Below are 15946 nucleotides of genomic sequence, written 5' to 3'. Positions count from 1 at the left end.
AACCTAACCCTTACCTTTATGTGAATCGGCTTGCTTTAATTTTAATTTTATTTCAATTTTTAATTTTTTTCGTCGCGCTGTGATGACGTCACATGCGCGCTTTCGGCAAGCGCGATTTTGTCCTCCGCGCTTTTGACGGGTCACGGTCTTTGCCTCCCTAGAGAAGTGAAGCTTTGCAGGTTAGGGCACCAGGTTTGGGTTGTAATTCCTTCGCTTCCGAAGTATCTTAGCTTTATGGTAGTTAACATAGGATTGCGGTATTTTTTTTTTTTATTCTATAGAAGTGGTGTCTTTTCTCTATCTCTCCTTTTGAAACTGCAGGGCAGTGCTTCACAATGTTGACCACTTGAAAATGTGTGGACTTCAACTCCCAGAATTCTCCAGTCTGCCATGCTGACTGGGGAATTCTGGAAATTGAAGTTCAAACAACTTCAAGAGTTGTAAGGCTGAGAAACACAGCTGCAGGAAATCATTTCTCATTATATTTTTACCACTTCAGCTTGTAATCACGTTCTTTGAAATGATGAGAACAGCTTCAAAAAAAAAAAAAGTTTCCACAGCCCATCCAGGAGATGTGTCTTTTGTGAACATTTCAGATTATATGTGGTTTGTACCTGTAACTCTTTTGTTTAATAAATCTTTGAGAAAGTGACATTCTGGCAAAAAAAATAATAATATCTGCATGCTTTCTCTTGTGAGTTTTGACAGCTATAATAAGCTTATTTCTGGTTTTTCTCATCAAGATGTGTCAGGGCTGCCCATGTGTGAACGTATGTCGTGTGTGCGTGTCTTGTATAAATATGGCGGCTGCCTGCAGACTTGTTCAGAAGGATTTTTTTTAATTGATTGTTTCATGAACTTTGTAAATTAAGGAATTTTTAGAAGGCTAAACAGTTTTAAGTTCTCATGGAAGTGGAATGAGATCATTCCTCCAGATGGTCTTTGTCATTCCATATGGCTGGAATACCTCCTACTAACACATGTTATGGCCCCAGTCCAAAGCTCAAACAGCAGATCTGACAATTATTAGCCATTGTGAGGCCTTTGAGGTAGTCGAGATAATGAGCACGACAATGAATACCAATCCTATCTTTACTGCAAGGGTACATTAACAGAATCTTGCAATCTCTTCGGCCCTCACTTTTGCTCTTGAAAACTAGGGAGGGCTCCTTCTGAGATGTTTTATTTTGCCATACTGTATGCCTCCAGACTCAAATTTTGTTTATCAGACCAATCTAGCCTATGGCATTTCCTCCTGTCCCCAATATCCTTCCCACATACCATTACAGAATGAACAGAGCAAAAAGAAATTCAAATGTTGAAGGGCAAATGGTGCAACGGGGAATCTTGACAACATGTCAGAATATTATTACCAAGGAAATGACATTTTTGCTTGTTTACAAAATGGCTGTCTTGGTAGCCAGGGCCAAGAACCAAGATCTGTTTATTAGAAGGAAAGCTGGGGAAGATAATCTCCTCCAATCCCTTAGGATAGTGTCTGTATCTCACCTTGCTTTTGGTCTTTTTCTTGGGAACAAAGAATTTTTATTCTATTAGAATGCCTATGGAATCCGTGTAGAAATATAAGAACCCTCAAGCTGGGTGCTTCTATTTTTAAACTACTACCATAAACTAATTTTTAGAAATAAACAAACCACTATAGGAGTTCTCTTAAGGCAAACAAGGTGAAATACCATATTGGTGCAATCAGGGTTAAATACCATTTTTTCTTGCATAATTCTTCTTTAATCTCTTAGGATTTTAATATATCTTTCTGATAAAGGGGTAAGATTTTAAAATATCTTTCTGATAAAGGGGTGTTAGAAACTCAAAAGCTTGCAAGCTGTTTTGTTCAGTCTTCTTTCAGATCCTAACTATAATTATTTATATCCCAAAGGGCAACAGAAAATTACTTCCTATGTACTGCTTTTAAAGTATCCTCAAAGTTAGGTTATGGCTGCCTCATTTAGCTGGAAATGAAAATATTTAAACAGAAGATATATCAACTATTCTATAATGAATTTTATTAAATTTTTTATAAGAGAAAGACTTTTTGGTAATCCAGTAGGAGAATTCAGTTATTTTACGTTTCCAGAATATAACTCAATTAACATTTCTTCTTCATCCAGTAGCTTGCCTAAATGATACAATCTTACATTTATATTATGAGTGGATTAAAGAAACTGCTCTATCTCACATGTTCACTCCTGGATGGAGCAAGCAAATCAAAACTGTAGAGGCATTGCTTCTGGACATGTGAATCATTCATTCATTCATTCATTCATTCATTCATTCATTCATTCTTCATCTATTTTGATTTCTAGAGCTGCCCATTACAACCAGTGACTCTGAGGAACATACATCCAGATATCCTCCCTGGTTTATAGAAATGTATCTTGCCAAATACTATTTTTAGTATATAGTTCTTATTTGCTAAAATAAAATATTTGACTTCTTACATTCAAAATTGAAGTGTAGGTAAAGGAAGACACCATTGAAGCATCACATATAGTATATCTTTTCTGAAGTGTTTATCTCTGAATCCATAGAATTGTGAGAGGGAGCTTTTTCAAAATATTACAGCATAGAAAGAGGATGTTTAAAACATAAAATATGTTTTAAAGTGTTTTCTGTTGAAGGATAGGATCCCGTCTGTTTTCCACCACCATCACCATCTATTTTTTTTTTTTGAAAGCTGACCTATAGTTTTGAATCCTCAAGTATATAGCATATTAGAAGACATTCATGATTTATCAAACATTGCTGTTATTTGGGACTAAAACTCTAAACATTTCTTTTTTAAAAAAAACATTTTTTTTATTTTTAAACAAACAAATACAGACAAACGTAAAACATAAAAACATCTTCCAATTCCGTACAGTGTGTCAATTGGTTACAAAATGTTTTTGTACATTCTCACCATAATCTTCACTTATACTTTATATAAAATCTCGTATTATTAATCTAATATATATGTATACAATTATTACAATTATTATACATTTATTTGACTATAGTTGTAATTACTTCATTTTATGTGAGATATTCTACATTTTAGGTAAATTTATATTATGACATTTCATTATATCATCCTAAATCCACCCAGTAATAATACATCTTTATAAAATTCTTTGTCTAACCATTAATAAGATAAGTCCCATGTTTTATAAAATTTTTATATTTGGTTACCAAACTTTTATGCATTCTCCCCATAATCTTCACTTACTAATTATATAAAATCTCATATTATCAATATATATGTATACAGTGTTAGATATCCCCCCCCCCAACCCCTGCTGACAGACTGACAGAGGTTTCCACCAAGGTCTTCTGTTCTGGCGGTAACAGAGGTTGAATCCCATTGGTCAAGAGGTCTGACAGATCCCTTTAAAAGGGGATGCTGCCCGACCATTCCTCAGCCGGATGTTTACTTGACTTGCAATAAAGAGCTGTTGTTACTGAAGCCTTTGTGTGCCTCCTTTACCTGATCTAACACTGGTGATGAAGGTGGGATTGGAAGGCAACTAGGCAAACAAAAAGAGCAAACAGAATCTTGCAAGTACTTCCAGCCATCCAGCCGGAGAATCCTGTGAGGCATCGAGCAAACCATAGCTGAAGACGAAATTAAATCAGGATGGCTAGGCATGCCCCACCAACTCCATATGATCCAGCCACCAAGCACTGGGAATCATACATGTTATGATTTGAATGTTTCCTCGAGGCGAATGATCACATGGGCGTTCCTGAAGCCCGTAAGAAGAACATGTTCCTGGGTTACTGTGGCCAGGAAGCTGAAAGCAAGTTCAAATCTCCCATCCCAATCTGGGGCCAGAGAAAAAAAGAAAAAAAGGGAGAAAAACCTCAGAGCCAATTTAAAGGTTTAGAATTTTTTTTAGAAAAAAACCAATCAAGGAAAATAGATCAATTTAGATAATTCTAGGGAGAGAGATCAATTCTCACAGCTTGTCCTAGGTTGGACTGATGCAAGTCGGTTCCTAGTCAGCGAGGCGCAGGCTTCCAGCTCACGAGCTATGGCTCAGAGGCTGAAATCAAGGCGTTCGGCATCAGTGAAGAGACTAAAAACAGGTGGCTTGCGGCGCTTCGGAGGACATTGCGTCGAAACGGCCGCCATTGGAACAAACCAATGGCCACAGGAAGTTCGCCAAAGGCTCCAGCGGCTTTTTTTCTTGATTGCAAAAACGTGCAAAGGTGCAGTGGCCATCTTGTGGCTTTGAAAAAGCGCCCAGAGACACCGGCTGCCATTTCGACTGCAAAGTGACTCTTCAGTGTTTGTGGAGCAGTCCAATGCCTCGGATTCCTGCTTGCAACTTTCTAAAAAAAACCGGTGAGATTGTTCCAGTTCTTTCAATTCTGGGACTTGTGCACTGGCAGGCATGGCTGAACAGGGGGCTATCCCAGATAGGGATTTGGAGGAGACAGAACTGTCAGGGGCAAGGGGCAGCTGCAAACAGGCAGCTAAGGAGGCTCTTAAGGCTTTCAGCCACTAAGGTCTCTAAATCTGCCACAAAGGCAGAAGAAAGAAGGCAAAAGGCCCTGGAGAAAGAATTTCAACGGGCCCAAAGGCAGACTAGTCAGGAAATCCAGGTTCCTCTCCCTCTTGCTATGGGGGATCAGGCTGCTTCCCCTGGCCCCCCAGCGTTACCACCTATGGGGGGGGTATCAGCATCTGGATGAATCAGAAGGGGAATTGTCTTCTTCCTCATCTTCAATAGAACCATATACCAGGGGAATTTTTTTTGGACCTCCCTCTTAATAAGGGCCGCACCTTTGAGCAGGCAGGTCAACTTCCTGCTCAGGCCTCAGCAGTGCCCCAAGCCCCACTTTCCTCTCCTACAGAAATGGCTGCCATCATTTCTGAAGCCATAAAGCAAGGCATAGGTGCAGAGCTCCAGCAGCGCCCATCTTCAGGGCCATCACATGGACACAGGCATAGGTCATCTAGAGACCCCCAAAATCCTCCTTTTGCCACCGGCACTCAGTCTTCTATATTTGGGGACCAGGATAATCTCAGGGATTCGGATCTATCAGATAATGAGGGTATCACCCCCTGATGCACCTGCTTTTGCCGGTTTATTCAAAACTGATCGCTTTAAATCCCTCCTGTTCAAAGCAATAAAAGTGGCTAACTTACCTTCTTCTTCTTCCACTTCTACGCAGACTCAGACTGCTGTACCAGCTTACTCTAATCGCCCTAACACTCTTTTTTCTGAACCCATAGTGGAAAAGGAAGTTATTCCGTCGCCTAAGATATTTCTGAATGTTGTTCAACGACAGTGGGACTTTCCTGGGACAGGTCCCCAATCGACCAACTTGGACAAATGCCTCTACAACGTTGCTCCTGAACTTAGCAAGTTTCTCGAGACTCCTCCAGTGGACGCGCTGGTTGCTGCCCTGTCTTTGCCCACAGTGGTCTTTGGAGCCCCAGAAGACGTCCTCAAGCCTGAGGGGAAAAATTGAGATCAAACATTAGTCAAGGGCTATGAGGCAGGTGCCTGGTACGGGCCTCCACAGCCACTTCATTCTTTTCCAGAGCTGCTCTAGTCTGGATTGAGCAGCTTCAGGAACGTATTGCAGCCACTGATACCAGGTCACACAGGGATCTGAATAAGATTAGGGCAGCCATTGAATACTCAGCGGATGCTTCCTTAAATGCTGCCAGGTTTGCTTCTAAAGCCATGGCTGCTTCGGTCATGGCCAGGTGCCTTCTTTGGCTTAAGCCATGGCTTAAGTGGTGCCTAGCAGCCTCCCCTTTCAGTGGCACTCAGCTTTTTGGAGCTCCCTTGGATACTTACCTCACGGAGTCCAAGGATAAGCACAAGATCCTTCCTTCTATATACAAAAAACAGGACAGTCGCCCCACTCCATTATATAGGTTGCCCTTTCATCCAGTGGATGGGGGATTCTCCTTCTCCTGTCCACAGTGTCAGTCCTTCAACCCCAGACAGGGATCAAATCAGGACAGGTCTAATCGAAACACCCAGCGTTTCCCTCCCAAAGAAGTCTTACCGGGGAGGAGGTAGCCGCCATTTCTCAAAGCAAAAGTGACTATCTGGACTCTATCCCAATAGGGGGGGGGTCGCCTAGCGTTCTTTGCCCATCACTGGGAGGAGACCACAACAGACAATTGGGTACTCAAAACAGTCAAATTTGCCCTTCGTTTGGAATTCCTCTCCATCCCCCAGGAACACTTTGTGCCATGCCCAATTTTCCAGTGCCCTCGCAAGAGGCTACTGATGGATCAGGTCATTCAACATCTACTAGAGATTTGGGCAATCCAGCTGGTCCTTCCCCATCAGAGGGATCAGGGTTTTTATTCCTATCTCTTTGTGGTAGCAAAGGCTTCCGGGGGCTGGAGAGCAATACTGGATCTAAAGTCTTTGAACTACCACATAGTTTATTGGTGGTTCAAGATGCACTCCCTCTACACCATCCTGCAGGGAGTCAGAAAGGGCTGCAATTAACTGCATGGCGATTGAGCGGCAAGCCTTAACAACAGACAACATCTCCTTCAATGTCATCGCTACCATCTAGGCATCACGTAGGAGTTCTATGAACCGTATTTATGATGCCATGTGGCAAGCATTTGCTCTTTAGTGCTCTAGGCTCTCTATTGATCCTTTGATGGCTTCCATTCTTCATATGTTAGACTTTTTACAGAGAGGGCTGGAACAGGGCCTCACTCCAAACACATTACGTCGGCAGATGGCCATGTTGTCTTCCTAGACAGCTCATCCACAGAACACCTTTCCATGCATCCTTTGGTCCTGAGATTTCTCCGTGGAGCTTCAAATCTTCGACCTCCTGTCACCCATAGATACCCTACTTGGGATTTGCCACAGGTGCTGGAGACTCTCACTTCTCCTCCATTCGAGCTGTTAAGGTCCACATCATTAAAATTGCTGTCACTTAAGACTCTATTTCTAGTAGCTATAATGTCGGCCAGATGTATTTCAGACCTAGCTGCCCTGTCTTGTGAGACACGACCGCTGCATATTACACCCAGACCGTGTTGTTTTGTGACTTGATCCATCCTTCTTGCCAAAAGTCATTAGCCGATTTCACAAGGGCCAAGAATTGATCTTCCTTGATTTCTGTCCAGCTCCTCGTAATGAGAGGAAGCGTAGATGGCGCACCCTTGATGTACGCCGAGCCCTTAAAATCTATATTGACCGCACGGCCTTGCTCAGCCATTTGGAATCTCTGTTTGTCTTCTTTTGTCAGGTGTCCTTGGGGACTAAGGCTTCAGCATCGAGCCTGGGGCAGTGGATCAGAGCCTGTATTAAATTGTCATATGAACTTCAGTTCTTTCAGGTTCCGCAGAACATTACAGCCCACTCTACCCAGAGTGCTGCAATTACGGCAGCATGGTCTACACAGGCTACCTTGGAGGAAGTTTGCCAGATAGCCACTTGGACGTATCCCATGGTTTTCATACGCCACTACAAATTGGACAAGTATGCATTGGCGGATGCAGCTTTTGGCCACAGAGTGCTGCAACAAGTTCATGTGCCTTAGCTACCTGAGAACCGCCTCCTGCCACTTACCTCCCAACGACCAACAAGATCGCACAGGTTGGGCCTCCTCCGGGTGCCGTCAGCCAGACAATGCCAGCTGGCGACTCCCCAGGGGAGGGCCTTCTCTATTGCTGCGCCGGCCCTGTGGAACGATCTACCTGCAGAGATCCGGACCCTTACCACTCTCCCGGCCTTCCGTAAAGCCGTCAAGACCTGGCTGTTCCGGCAGGCCTGAGGCTGTTGATTGATATCCAGCCCCATTTAGATGGAATGGGTGACATAAATTTTAATACTGTATTTTTATTTTTTATCTCTATTTTTAAAAAATTAAATGTTTCTTGTCTGTTGTGAGCCGCCCAGAGTCCCTATGGGAGTGGGCGGCATACAAATTCTAATAAACTTGAAACTTGAAACTTAGTGTTTCTTTATCTGTTGTTTCCACCCTGTTGGACAGCCCATCCTTTGGTACGTCCCAGTCTGGCTGTTGTCTCCACAATCATAGGAGAATGGGCATTGGTCCTTACCTGATACGCTCATTCTCTGTGATGTGGAGACAGCAGCTAGCCCCACCCTAATGTATATTACTTTGAACTACATTTTTTTTTGTGCGGAGGAGAGAACCTGCCTTGTGCAGTTACCTTTTGTTTCACAATTCTCACTTGAGTCTACAGTCTACTTTGTCTAAACTGGGAGGAGTCACCAGGGCTCGATGACATCATAAGTATAGACTCAGTCCATTTAGTTACTGGACAGAGCAATCCAGCCTGGCTGCTATCTCCATGTCACAGAGAATGAGCGTATCAGGTAAGGACCAACACCCATTCTAATGCTATTCTTCTTCCAAGCAACCCCAAAAGCCATGTTATCTGTGCCCAGTTTTATCCACACAATCTTACAAGGTAGGTTATCGAGAAACACACTTGCCTTTTTATTACTTAGGATTTCAAGTAATGCAGACTTTGCATTGCATTTTTGTCATCTGAAATATAGTACTGTTTTAACAGCACCATGCAAACTGGCCATGATGCAAACTGGCCATCACCTTTCAATCTGATACTAGTACAAACTTTGTTTTGCAAACAAAAAACAAAAAAAAAACAACAACCCTACTAATATAATGAGGATTGCATTAAGAAAGCATGTGTTAATCCTGTTGTTTTTACTCTCCTAATGTGCATTTTTATTTTGTGATGTAAGTTTTTCATTTTGTTGTTTAAAAGAATTTTTCTGTGAAACAGTTTTCTAGTTGTCCAAATCAAAAATAAGAAGTCTTTTCTGTGTGGAAAAAGCACTAAATGAGAGGTACAGTTAATTATGGCATTGCAAAATGCATATCTTGTGAGCAGTTAGGAATAGTAATATAGACTAAACATGAATATACTCAAAGTTCTTACTACCATCTCGTTTACTTTAATTCTTAAACAAATGCCAGGAAAGAAGAAGAGACAGACAGAGAACACAATAAACCTTATTTTAAAATTCTTCTGAGTTACATGGAATCGTATTTTTTTTTCTAATAGAAATATAGTATTAGCTGAGAATTGTCCAGTTATTTCAAATTACGATAAAGAGCAGTTTTTCACAGAAATATTCGCCAACTTTTGTACCTCTAATCCATCAGAGTCATTACTATAATGAGTGTTATGATACTGTGTTCTTTGCAAGAATGACCAGAATCAACTTATGCCCCCTCTGGATGACTAATGAAGGACTGGAGAAATTGGCCATTCCCTACATATTTTTGCCTAATATATTAGTTCCTGGTAAGGAAAGAAAGATCACCTGGAAAGCTGTAGTGGCTGAACAAGGTCATTATGGGGTGCAGGGGTGTCAAAGTCAAGGCCCAGGGCCTGGGTCTGGCCCTCGGAGCTACCCTAGAAACAGTGAAGGACCGGCTTGTGGTGCCTCTGCCAGCGAAAATGGAGCTCAGGAGGGCTACAAGTGTCTGCCAGCAGAAACAGCTCTGTTTTAGCTGCCAGAGGGTTGCAAGAGGCTGCCACAGTCGAAAATAGAGCTTGGGAGCCTGTTTTTGCTGGCAGAACGCTTGGGCCACCACAGGCACCCCAGACATGAGTAATGTCGAGCTGGCCACACCCACCCCAGTTACACCTACCCTGCCCCCCTGAGGCCAAACATAACGCTGATGTAGCCCTCAATGAAATCGAGTTTGACATCCCTGATATAGTGAATGAAAAGAAATCTCTCCAAGAGTTTCTGATATGAAACAATTAAAGGAAAAGTATACTTGATCTACCAATCAAATATGGGTGCTAATAGGAAGTTCAATTATTTTGTGAAAAATTATCTGAGCTGGAGTACCTTTGTTCTGCTTTCATTCTTTCTGTGCATCCATGTATTGCTGGATGGAAGGTTTAAAGTCATTGTTATTTTGTTTTGTTTCCTTTTCCCTTTTTCCGTCTTTCATCCCTGACTAGTTCCTTACCATTCAAGATTTGAATTCTCGCTGAATTGGCCTCATTATTTTGAAAGGATTTAACACATGCACCAGTTTATTCAGTTAGTCTACAGAACTTTACCTGCTACAAGAAATTAAATCCTAGACAACATTAAGAAGGACCCAGGGGCATTTAAATTTCATTAAATAAGTAGACCAATTCATTACATCTCAGGTTTGCCTCTCTTACACATGCAATAGCAATAGCAATAGCAGTAGACTTATATACCGCTTCATAGGGCTTTCAGCCCTCTCTAAGCGGTTTACAGAGAGTCAGCATATTGCCCCCAACAATCTGGGTCCTCATTTTACCCACCTCGGAAGGATGGAAGGCTGAGTCAACCCTGAGCCGGTGGGATTTGAACCGCTGAACTGCTGATCTAGCAGTAGCTTGCAGTGCTGCATTTAACCACTGTGCCACCTTGGCTCAGTGGTTAAATGCCAATATATAGGAGCAGCAGAGAGCTATGGAGCTGGAGAAGACATTGGCCCTAGTTCAACACAGTAAAAAAAAAAAGCTGCTCGATTGCTATGGAGTTCCTCAACTTGCAAAAAAGTTTTGTTATTAGATATTCTCAGCAGTAGCCAAACTGGAGGAAAAGTGTGCCCTGTCAGCATGGCACAACAAAGTGTGCTGCATTCTTGGAAGAACAGGGTCAAAGTTGAAGAATTCTCGGCTAAGAAATATATCCAATCATCAATTAATTTGTGGGTTTAGCTGCACATTACTTTCCCCCAAACGATCGCCTTCCAGAGATGCTGAAGTTGAATTTCCAAACTGCATGTTGAATAGAATCTCTTCCATATGAGGGAGTAACCGTTATCAGATAATTTCAGAAGTTGCTCTAGGTAAATGAATGAAACCTATACAGAAGCTTTCAGAAATACTGCAAGAAACACAACCAGAAAAGTAGTGTGGCCTGCAAGCCTTGTTTTTGAACTTTCTAAAAGAGCATTTGATGACCAATTGAGGAGGCAGTAAAAGTGATAAGCACACCAAGACAGAGAAATAAAATTTAACTACTTCTTTTAATAGTTATTTCTTTTAATAATTTGCAAATGTAAGTTTTTCTTGCATTTATTTTTCTTAGTCACAAATCTTATGCATAAAACAAGTAGTGCAAGCAATACAAAAGTTCATCAGTATTCACAAGAATATTTAAAATTTAAATAACTTAAATATTTAAAACAGTGACTGGATATCACTGAATGAGGAGACGTGAGAATGAAGCTGACTAAATTGGAGCTTAATATAATATCTCTCTGCAGCAGGCATCAAGCACAAGGATCTCACTACTAAAGCTGCAATCCTACAACATTTTCCCAGGAGTAAGCCCCATTGAAGACAATGGTACTTACTTCTGAATAGACATGCATAGGATTGCTTTGTAAATATGATCTTGAGGTGAGCTCAAATTGTATTTTGAATTTGTTAGGTACCCTTCTTTTAATATGTATAGTAATTAATATGATCAAAGTATTACAGAAAAAGCTTTCATTAAAATTATTTCATATTTATGCATTTCAGTTTTCTATTTATATGTTTTGAAACTTTATTTGCTGTTTTTTCATATTCCTTCATACTATTATTTTTAAGTTCCTCAGTACTTCTACTGTCTTTTATTTTTCTCTTTCATGGATGCCATATTCTTTGGAACCTTGTTTAAACCAAGTTAATGACCTTGTAGGCTTCCTCCGCATGAGTTCACTTTTTGAATAGTAAGAATTATATGTCACAGGGGAGCATCAGGATTTTAGAGATGCTTAGTTGGGGAATGGCCAAAAAAAGGTTGGGAATCACTGGTATAGGGTCTCCAGCTTGAGCAGGGGGTTGGACTAGAAGATCTCCAGGGTCCCTTCCAGCTCTATTCTAATTAAGCACCATGCCAACAATATTAGGAAAAGGACATTCTCCCTTATTAAAGCCTTGCTGTCAGTGTAAGGACCCCTGTGTATCTTTTTTATGAAAATCAAGAGGGTTTTCACCACTTTAGGAACATGAGATAAACCTCTGCCTGTATCTGCCGTAGGATATGCTGCAGCGCATCAAGAGATATACTGCAGTGAAATTCCTAAATTTGCTCCTGGAAGGATCTGTTGGCATAATTCTTTCTTAATCTCTAAGCAGAAAATGGGATATATGTGGCTCTTTAGCCTAATCCTACAGAACTCTCTTCATATTTTCAATATGTCCTGCCTGCAATTTAATTTAAGTGGCAATTATGTCAAGAGTGTGAATGAAATCAAAGTGTCAAATGTCATGTAACTTGTTCCAGAAAGAGAAACGATACATTTGGCAATTCTAAGGCTTTGTGAACCTGAAAGCAATAAATTAACACTTTCCCCCCCCACGTTAAGCAGAAGTGAGAAGTGTACTTGAAAAGTAGGGAAAAAAATGTCCCGTCAAAATATGAGCAAGTTAATTTCAGCATAGTAAAGCCAATAATCATAATCATCTTTTGTGTTTCTGTATATTTTTAAAGTAAGAAAATGTTCTTGATTTGAAGTAAATGTATCTTGATTTGAAATAATGTACCAATACAATTGAACAATAGTTTTTCAAGCAATAAGCATCAACCATTATATAAGCAGAAAAAGCATTTTCCCAGAATTATTATAGCACCATTCTAGAATATTGGCAAAAAGATTACCTTTTTAAAGGACTTATTTAAACATAACTTTTGAGCCTACTATTTCCAAAGATGTTGTAAGTTACTCTTCCAAATGTTGTAAAAAAAACAGGAGCAAAAATACCCATCAGAGTATCTTGTTTCACACAGCACTTAACTCCTAAAAGTGGTTTGATTAGTTTTGATTTATAGTATTGCATGAAGCCAGTTATTATGGTTTCTATATCATGATTTAAGGCTTACTTGTGAAAAATTAATCAAGTGCAATTTATATATTAAATCTAACTTAAACAATGATTCCAAGAAATACATAAACAGAGGCTGGCAATGTGGCTAGCGGTGCTGGTATTTCTCAAACATGGCACCTTTAAGATTTGGAATTCAATTTCCAGAATTCTCCAGCCAGACTTGAATTCCCAGAATTCCTCAGCTGGACTTATTACATATTGCCAGCTGAATTCTGGGAGTTGAAATTTACACTTCTTAAGGTTGCCAAGTTTAAGAAACACTGCGCTAGAATACCACATGTTTGTTTATATGTTCATTGCTGATAGGTAATTTGGTTATTACTTTTTCTTTGAAATTGTTTAAGACTTCTTTTTCTCTAATGTGTTTCTTTTCTCACCATGACCATATAGGATAGGGATGGCTAACGTTTTTCTTGTCACATGCTGAAAGCACGTGTCCGTACCCATAATGCAATGTGCATGCGACACACACACCCCGCACCCCTGTGCATGCATGCGTGACCACCACCTTCTGCACGTACGTGCAACCCCCGTGCCCTGTTTTGGGACTAGTAGGACTCCTTGGGAGCAAAATTGGAGCATGGGGAGGGAAGGGCTGTGGGGGAGGGGAGGGCTGCCTCCGCCCCAACACATGCATGTGTAACTCCGCGAATGCATATGCACCTCTCGCATGCTCCCACAGCATGCGCGGCAGAGACCCAAAAATCGTGGCTGGCGGGAAGTGCACGCACATTCACAATGCAGCTGAGCTGGGGTGACAACTTGCATGCCCACAGAGGGGGTTCTGCGTGCCACTTATGGCATGTGTGCCATAGGTTCACCATCATGGATATAGGACATTTCTGAAATAGCATAAAAAAAATAAGAACCCTGACTTTGATGCTAGGGAATTTTCAAATTTGCATATGTGATGCAGGAGGGGGTGCACAGGTAAACCCACCAGTGGCTGGCCAGGTTAGGTGGTCTTAATAGAATGGACCTTATAAATTCATATTAGCTTGGCTTTTCATTCTAGTGCCCTGGAGTTCCAAAGTTGACTATTAGCTGGAGTGAACTTTCTCTCCAACTTCCTCATAAGTATTAAAAATAGGGCTGAACAGTGTGGCAAGACCCTGTAAAGGAGGGGCACAGGAAGCCAGGCGTGGGTGAGAGATAGAACAGAGGTAAAAACTGCTGACAGCTGAAGACATTATAGGAACTTCTCTGTCTTGTATTTTTCCTATGTACTTCTCTGTAACATTCTAAATGAACTTCTCTTTTTCGAAATGTCATGCTTGTCTCGTGTATGGAAACGCCTTGAGAATGCACAGTGTGGAACACGGCATAAAAGTAGCACCCTGGGCAGAGTCCAGGCAGTTCAGATTTTGGTGTGTGAACACGCTGAACTCGATGCATCAAATAAACCTGTTTCTCTCACCTTTGTGGTATTGAGTCCTGGTCTTTCGTAAGTAGATTACAAACCTCAATCTGCTGCAACATATGGAACAACTTAATGTAGTGTGTAGCTCCCTCTGTTTAATGCAATTGTTTCATGCCCTATTATCACCACCGTTTCTTCTTCTGTACTGTTGGAAGCAGAAGATGTGATACATGGTAGGAAAAACTCAAGGGATATTATCACAATACAGTTTGAGTTATCCATCATATCATATTGTGAGAGATAGGGGGAGGAAAAAGACACAAATCTCCCTTTGATGATAACTCATGTATAATTTTCTCATGTGTTGTGAAAACAAGGGAAAGGATAGCTTACATTTGGTCAGTGATATGTCAGTAGAAAGAAATAGGAGAGTAAATGAGGGCGTTTGTTTGCTTTTACTTTTCACTTTTGCTGATCACTTTCACACCTTGAGCAGAATTCTATGAGGCCAAGAAGAAATTATGATACCTAAGATGCACTAAACTGACTGCAGGTTGGTGCAGTATCTTAAACACATTGCTGTGTAAGTGTTAGCAGCACATTTTCCTCAAGTGTTGGCAGAAATCTTAAACCTACATTTTGTCTATGTTTTTAAGAATCCTATTTTCCTTTAGAATTACAAAAGATAATTAAACAATGTCATATGCCATGCTATTGGAATCAATTTGTTATAGAGGTTCATGTGTCCATGTGACACTCTGCAAAGAAGAATTTCAACATGTGATCATAATGGACCCTTCCCACTACAGAAAAATATTGTAATGGACATAAAATGATCAGTCAATGTGACTGACCTAATTTTACCACTTTTTTTTTTTTTTTTGCTGAAAACTAGACATACCAATTGTTGGTAAAACCATTATAAAATATTTATCTATTTATTATTTATTTATTTATTTATTTATTTATTAGATTTATATACCGCTTCATAGGGCTTTCGGCCCTCTCTAAGCGGTTTACAAATTTTTTAGCAAATTGAGTCAGCAACTTGCCCCCACAATCTGGGTCCTCATTTCACCCACCTCGGAAGGATGGAAGGCTGAGTCGACCTTGAGCCGGTGAGATTTGAACCGCTGAACTGCAGATCACAGTCAGCTGAGGTGGCCTGCAGTACTGCACCCTAACCACTGCGCCACCTCGGCTCTAATACACTCATATGATCATAGAACGCTGCAAACTACTGTATATGCAGCCATGTTGCCCAGCAACTGAAGTCTAGTCGTGTGACCACAGATGGAGCCTGACCATTGGAACTTCGAATCTGGGTCCTAAGTCCCTCTTTTTCAGGTAGCTCATAACTTTGCATGGTTGCTAAGCAACTGGCCATAGGTTCAGGTGTGAAGTGCTCAACATGCGACCGATCTTAGGTCCTTGACTACGACTGACAGCTCGCACCTATTGGTTAAGATGCCCTAGGTCCTGAAAACGGGCTTTTACAGTGTTATTGGCTGCTCTGTTTGACAGCTCCTGCATAAATAGCTGTCAAGCAGAGTAAGATGCTGAAGTTGAAGTTCTTGTTCTGCTCAATTGCTCAACAGAGCGGCTCCCTGGCACTGGGACAATCACATGCACTTGCAGCTGTCAAATCCATGCTTATGTCAGCAGCTGTCCCAGTCCAATATAGTGACAGGCTACCCTGACATTAGCATGTGACCCCT

The 15946-nt window shown here is 41.0% G+C and overlaps 1 protein-coding gene across 1 annotated transcript in view; it reads left to right on the top strand.

Moving 5' to 3' along the window:
• The window catches only part of VIPR2 (vasoactive intestinal peptide receptor 2), a 96714-nt gene that overhangs the window by 39375 nt on the left and 41393 nt on the right, over positions 1 to 15946 (top strand). The gene's annotated exons all lie outside the window — the stretch shown is intronic.

Source organism: Thamnophis sirtalis, unplaced genomic scaffold (assembly GCF_051295495.1).
Source record: "Thamnophis sirtalis isolate CommonGarterSnake01/CBP01778 unplaced genomic scaffold, rThaSir2_p1.2 scaffold_4, whole genome shotgun sequence".
NCBI lineage: Eukaryota > Metazoa > Chordata > Lepidosauria > Squamata > Natricidae > Thamnophis > Thamnophis sirtalis.
Note: the sequence above shows the minus strand (reverse complement) of the source record. Positions and strands in the feature narration are given on the sequence as shown.